The sequence below is a fragment of the Neopelma chrysocephalum genome, unplaced genomic scaffold, assembly GCF_003984885.1.
Source record: "Neopelma chrysocephalum unplaced genomic scaffold, ASM398488v2 Primary Assembly neopelma1_332, whole genome shotgun sequence".
Taxonomy (NCBI): Eukaryota; Metazoa; Chordata; class Aves; order Passeriformes; family Pipridae; genus Neopelma; species Neopelma chrysocephalum.
The window spans coordinates 38,465-44,944 of record NW_020897995.1 but is presented as its reverse complement, the minus strand read 5'-3'; the positions used below and the strand labels follow the sequence as shown (position 1 = coordinate 44,944).

General features: G+C 40.3%; 1 pseudogene; it reads left to right on the top strand.

Annotated features, from left to right (window-relative positions):
- Positions 1–895: 895 nt before the first annotated feature.
- On the top strand, positions 896–5,741 carry LOC113978465 (annotated as a pseudogene).
- The last annotated feature ends 739 nt before the right edge of the window (positions 5,742–6,480 follow it).

Below are 6,480 nucleotides of genomic sequence, written 5' to 3'. Positions count from 1 at the left end.
AGCCTTAATAGGTCTTCAAAAATATGACTCTCCTCATCCCTCACACCAAGGTCCAAAGAGGTCCAATTCTGTCACCAAACGCAGCAGTTCTCCTCCAATGTCGTGACAGATCTGGCAGCCATGCCCTTTCTGCCAAAGTTGGACAGGTCCCCACCTGTCCCAGAGGCAAGCAGAGGGAAGAAGAGGGTTCAGCCTTGGGATTGGGGAATGGGAGAAGCAAAGTCGGCAGAGGGAACAGAAGAAAACAAGGACACATACTCGACTCTTCAGTTTATTCAAGACCAAGTTGGAATAATAACACCTAGCGGGAGCCAAGAGCCTCCTCACAGATTGAGATTGTTGAGTCTCAAATTGTTGCCAAGATGTTCCAGTCAGTTGAATACAGAACCAGAGTTGTAGTTTTTGTCTTATTTCCTGGTCAGCTCCTTCTTCCACCTCCCTTTTCTATTGTTCGATTTGGCTGCTGTAAACTTCACTTCAACCTTAAGTTCAAACCTAAAAGGGGCGGTATTCCAAGGAGGAGACTCCAAGTTGACCATCTTCAATCAGCTAAAGAGAGAGACAGCTTTCAGGCAAACCTTCAAACTAGGTTTGAGGATCGTTTCATAGATCCCTCTCCTGAATCATTTTGGCAACATATTAAAAATAGCATCCTGCAGTCCTCTGAAGAATCCTTAGGGTTCTCCTTCAAGAAGAACAAGGACTGGTTTGATGAAAACAATCAAGAGATTCAGGATTTGTTGAGGAAGTAGAGAACTGCCCACCAAGCACACCTTGCTCAGCCATCTTGTCATTTGAGAAAAGCAGCCTTTCGTCTCGCATGCAGCAAGCTCCAACAGAAACTCCGTGACATCCAGAACAAGTGGTGGATCAGTCTAGCAGGAAAAACTCAATGATGCGCAGATACGGGTGATCACAGAGGATTCTATGAGGCCTTGAAAACAGCATACGGGCCTACAGACCAGCTCCAAAGCCCTCTACTCAGCGCAGATGGTCAAATGCTTCTCACAAATAAAACCTCCATTGTGAATCGATGGTCTGAACACTTTCAGACTCTTTTCAGTACCAACCGTGTAGTTCAAGACTCAGCAATTCAGTCCATTACACAACAGCCGGTGAAGAATGAATTGGATACTGCCCCTACTAGGGGAGAAACTCTTAAGGCCATACAGCAGGTGAAAATTGGCAAGGCAACTGGGGTTGATGGAATTCCACCTGAAGTCTGGAAGCACGGGGGCCAAGCACTCCATGCTAAATTCCATGAGTTTGTGGTGTGCTGCTGGGAACTAGGCCAACTACCATCAGTCCTTGGTGATGCAGTCATCATCACCTTGTATAAGAAGAAGGGAGATAAATCAGACTGCTCAAACTACCGGGGTATTACTCTGCTCTCCATTGCTGGCAAGATCCTGGCAAGAATACTTTTGAACAGACTAATACCCACTAGAGCAGAAGAACTTCTTTCTTCCTGAAAGCCAATGTGGTTTCAGAGCCAACAGGAGTACCATAGACATGGTGTTTGTTCTCAGACAACTGCAAGAAAAGTTCTGGGAACAGAACAAAGGTCTTTATGGAACCTTTGTTGATCTCACCAAGGCTTTCGATACTGTGAGCAGAAAAGGTCTATGGCAGATTTTGGAATGTTTAGGTTGTGCCCCCAAGTTTCTTAAAATGATCTGCACTGAATTCAGTTCATAAATGGGTTTTTTAACAGCATAAGAGCATCTAGAACATTTGTTTCCAACATTTTAAAAATAATTATCAACTTACCAAGTGTCTTGGAATGTTTGCAGGATAGTGTACTTTCTTTTTGGCAATTAAATTGAATGCTTCCTTATCCTCTCTTCAGAGCAGAAGGAGAAACCTGTGTGGAGTTCAAAGCTATGTTAGTTGCAGTAGGCATCCACCTGCTACTGATGATGTTTGAAGTCCTGGTGTGTGACAGGATCGAAAGAGGAACCCATTTCTGGCTTCTGGTCTTCATGCCCTTGTTCTTTGTGTCTCCAGTGTCAGTTGCAGCATGTGTGTGGGGATTCTGACATGACAGGTTCCTGGAGGTGAAGCTTCATTTGTGGTGTGTAAAACTCGTGGCAATGCAGGACCAATTCTGTGACAGTTTGACTCTCAGGAAAGTGTGATATGGAGGACTGCATGAATCCAATTAATTGTTTGCACTCACCTGCAAGTGTGAATGAAAATCATGATCAGGAATAATATAACTTTTTCTAGTATCTTCTAATTTTTTTCAACTACCAAATTGCAGCATGTTTTGAACCTGCCTTTTTGTTATTGTATGTTAAAAGAACTCGCCAGGAACTCTGCAATACAGACTAACACTGGACACTTACATGGAAACAACTGAAAACAATTCCACTGATAGCGAGCCCAATCCCTAGGCAGAACTGAACTTCCAGAGCTCTTGGTAATCAGGGTTGAAAATGTCTTAATATCCCAATCTCTGTATTTAATCTTTAATTTGGGAATGTGGATGGTAGGCATAAAACAGTAAGGTTTTGCTTTCTGGCTCTATCTTCTCTAACTCCTTTTGGTTTTGGAAGGATTCTCAAGATATTCCCACTGTTGTGGAGTTTTGCAATGAACTTAGAATTCTTCCTGAATTTATTTTGTTTAAGGAATTTTTTGTTTTGCTATGTCCTTGAACTACCCCATTTTTAGATGAGGTTCAGCTTTTTAAGGTATTTTTATTTTAAGGGACTGTTTCTCTAACAGTAGTCTAGGGTGAGTTTATCGCTAGAGAGAGAAACATTTATAGTAATTGATTGTTAGGGTGATTGGTAAACTGATATTTTAAGTTGCTCATTTTAAAACAGTTGCCTATAGAATTTTATTTTGCAGTGTTCTATTCACAGTTAACCATTCCTAAAAGAAAAATTTGTGTAGAAGTACTTGCCTTCTACTGGATGATGCTTGATTGCCCATTGATTTACAGATGACTGCACAGTTGCTAAGTACTGGCAGAAGAAAGTGGAATCCATAAAAGGCAACAGCTGTCTCTACTCATTTTTATAATGTTTTTTTTTTAGTCTTTTATCATCTTCAGTTAGTGCTGTTCTACTTTCTTTTCTTTTTATTCCGTGAAGATTTCATTATTTCCCTTTGATTTGCTAGAAACATAAGAGGGGCCTGTCTTTAATCCAGGACATTAATTTTTGACATGAGTAATCAAAGTAGTTGTTAATTTATTATTATTTTCAGAAGTATTTAATCTGAAATATTGTCTGCTCATTGCAGTGATGAACATGGAATCAGAGAAGTTCTTTGACAGATTCCTTGGTTATCTTGGAAATAGCTTCAGGAACCTCATGCATTCCAAGAAAAGCCAATGGCAGCAAATGCTTGGCATGGTTCTTGAGTACATCTGGGCTGTAGTGTCCCATAGCATGCACAGTTAAAGCACAGCCTGCTCTAATGTTTTTCCTTTTTCTAGTTGGAAATCTTGTGTTCAGTCAATATTCTACAGTTCATATTTATTGCACTCCGACTAGACGAGATCATCAGATGGCCATGGCTTGTACGTAACAAGTGTTTTCTTCTTATCTTTGTTTAAATACTGAATTTCATAAAGATATTTACTCTAGGGAACAGTTAATATGTGATTAGTCCATGATAACATTTTTGCTTGCTTAGCAATCCTTCGCTGAAGGTCTGACATGTCATTCAGTGGTCATGGTAATTGGAGGCTGTTCTTTGGGCATTTCACCCTCTGAGGGAGAGGAATGTGCCACCAACTGCAGTTAATCCCTGAGCAGTAGTTGAAAGAGAAATACTAACCAAAGTTTCCAACGGGAACAGTAAACTAGCCATGAAAATGATTGGTGAGTTAGAGAATGCATTGGTAAATACAGTGTGGTAAATAACTAGTTTTATTTGTTGTGTTACCATGCATGTAAGTCCATTTACTGTGCAACTGGTCACTGTAAACTGCTGAGATGTCCTGTCCCAAATGTCTTTAGAATACAAAAGTGCTGTTTCTGTGTCTGGATTTTTGTAAACTGCCATAAAACTGACAATCTGGCATGGTTATGTCTGTCCTTTCTCTTTTCCTAAAATTTTGAGAAAGGATTGAAACCCTTCCAAATAAGGTGTCCACTGTAGGAAATACTTGCTAAAATCAATTTCAAGTACAATTTGAGCCCATGTAAAATCACGGATATCTTACTAAAGTTGAACTACATTGACTTAATTTTAAATTGTTTCATCTTCATGGGGTTTAGAAAGCTGGGGAACCTCAGAGAGCTGATACGGCTCATAACAGCATGCTCGAATTGATGCTCTTCTGTTAGAGATTATATTAGTTAAAGACTTAAATTTCTTTTTCTTTTTTAGACTTAATATGTAGACTTGCTTTATTTAAAAAAAACACACCTGAAACAAATCAAATCTCTCTCTCCCTCAGGTTGTTTGTGTTCACCTGTGGATCTTGACATCCTTCCTGTGCCTGGTAGTGCTCTATTACATTGTGTGGTCTGTTCTGTTCCTGCACTTTATGGATGTGATTGCTGAGCAGAGGAGGACACACATCACGATGGCTGTCAGCTGGATGACAATTGTAGTTCCACTGCTCACATTTGAGGTTGGAAAAGCATAATGAGTTTGTGTCTTGTTCTTTTTTTTAGGGAGTGATGAATACTGTTTTTTTTAACTTACTGAAATGAGAATGCTGCTTTTTGTTTTGGAATAAAATATTAACAGCAAATGTGTTCTTTAAAGTTTTTTTGAGTAAAATCTGCATTGCATTGGAACTGTGACTACATGCTTCTGTGGAGACCATTTTTCCCCCACAGATGTGTGAAGTTAAAGATCTGAAATCAGACTATGCTTTAAGCAGTTTGAAAGTGAGTATTGCAATTAAACTGACACTATATATTTTTTTCCATTTAGATCTTGCTAGTACACAGAGTGGATGGGCATAATTCTTTTTCCTTCATACCCATATTTGTTCCTCTCTGGCTTTCACTGATAACATTAATGGCAACCACATTTGGACAAAAAGGAGGAAATCACTGTAAGTATTTTCAAAATCCTGGAAACAGTTCGAAAACCAATGCTTAAATGTATTTTATTAAGATTTGTATTTTGAAAAAGGGCTTTTCTATGTATATTCTCATGAAATAATTCACATATTTGTTAGACTGTTGTTTTCAGGTGACTGCAGTAAGTTTTCTGTGCTTACAGTGTCATCCCATGTGGCACTGCTTACTTTGGTTGAGATGCAAAGTCCTTTGTGTTCTTTCTCTGTACTGATGTGACCTGACACTGTATAATGTGTGAAATGAAATGGATTCTTGCTGTGGTAGTATAACTGTAATTTATAGAGATGGATATACACACAGGCATGTGTGTGCAAATGCATGTCCCTATTCTGGATGTATATCTGTGTGTATGTAACCTGAACTGTAGGGGTAAGGAACACTGAGAAGCAACACTAACTAATTTTATATTATTCAGATGCAAACAATCAAGAGAACTTAAATGAGATTGCATAGTCTGCCTGCTTAATTATGTGTTCATTCTGTTCTGCAATAACATGAAATAATTTTCCCTTTTTTCTTTAGGGTGGTTTGGAATTCGCAAAGACTTTTACCAGTTCCTACTTGAAATTTTCCCATTCTTACGAGAATATGGAAATATTTCTTATGATCTTCATCATGAAGATAATGAGGAGACAGAAAAAACACCGCTGCCTGAACCGCTGGGCTCGCCGGGGCCACGGCGGGACGGTGGGTGCGGGCGGGCGGCAGGGCGGGGTGGGGCGGGCGGGAGGCAGTGACGGCCCTGGGGGCTGGTTGCCGGGCCTGACGGTGCTGCGGGTCCCTCCCGGGGCACCGCGTGTTCCCGGTCCCTGCGGGCTTTCGGCCATCCCGGGAGGTGAACAGGTGTTTTTACAAAGTCAGTTTCCAGTGTATACAAATAAAAGTGACCTCATTAAGGCAGACACTAATGCTGAAAATGGCTACTGATGCAACAAGTTGAAGAGTTGAGTCCTACTTGAATTTCTGCAGGTATAGAAGATAAAAAACCTCCATATATATCTGTATCCAAATAGAAATCACAGGAGATGCCATCTTTCCTGGAGAGCCATATATATCAGCTGAGGGCTATAAATGTGAGAAGTATTTGGGGAGTTTTTCCGCGCATGTGGCATCTGCAAGTAGGAAAGCAGGGAGGAGAGAACATTGACCAAAAGGAGTGAGTTTGCAGTAGAAGTTAGGAGAGACAGGCAAGACAAAAAAGGAGGAAAACTAGGAGAGAAGGAAAAGAAAGAATGGTAATATTTACAAAGGGATGGGTAATGATGACCTTTGTTTTGTCCTTTGCTCTGTTGAACCACATTTTTCAGCCATGAGAAATCTCAAAATTACTTTAACAAGAACTCAGAGATGGAAAGAGAAAAGTGATGTGCTGGAATTCCACTGGGAGAGAGGTGGGCTGTTCCTTTAAGAAGGGCAGAGGAACTTC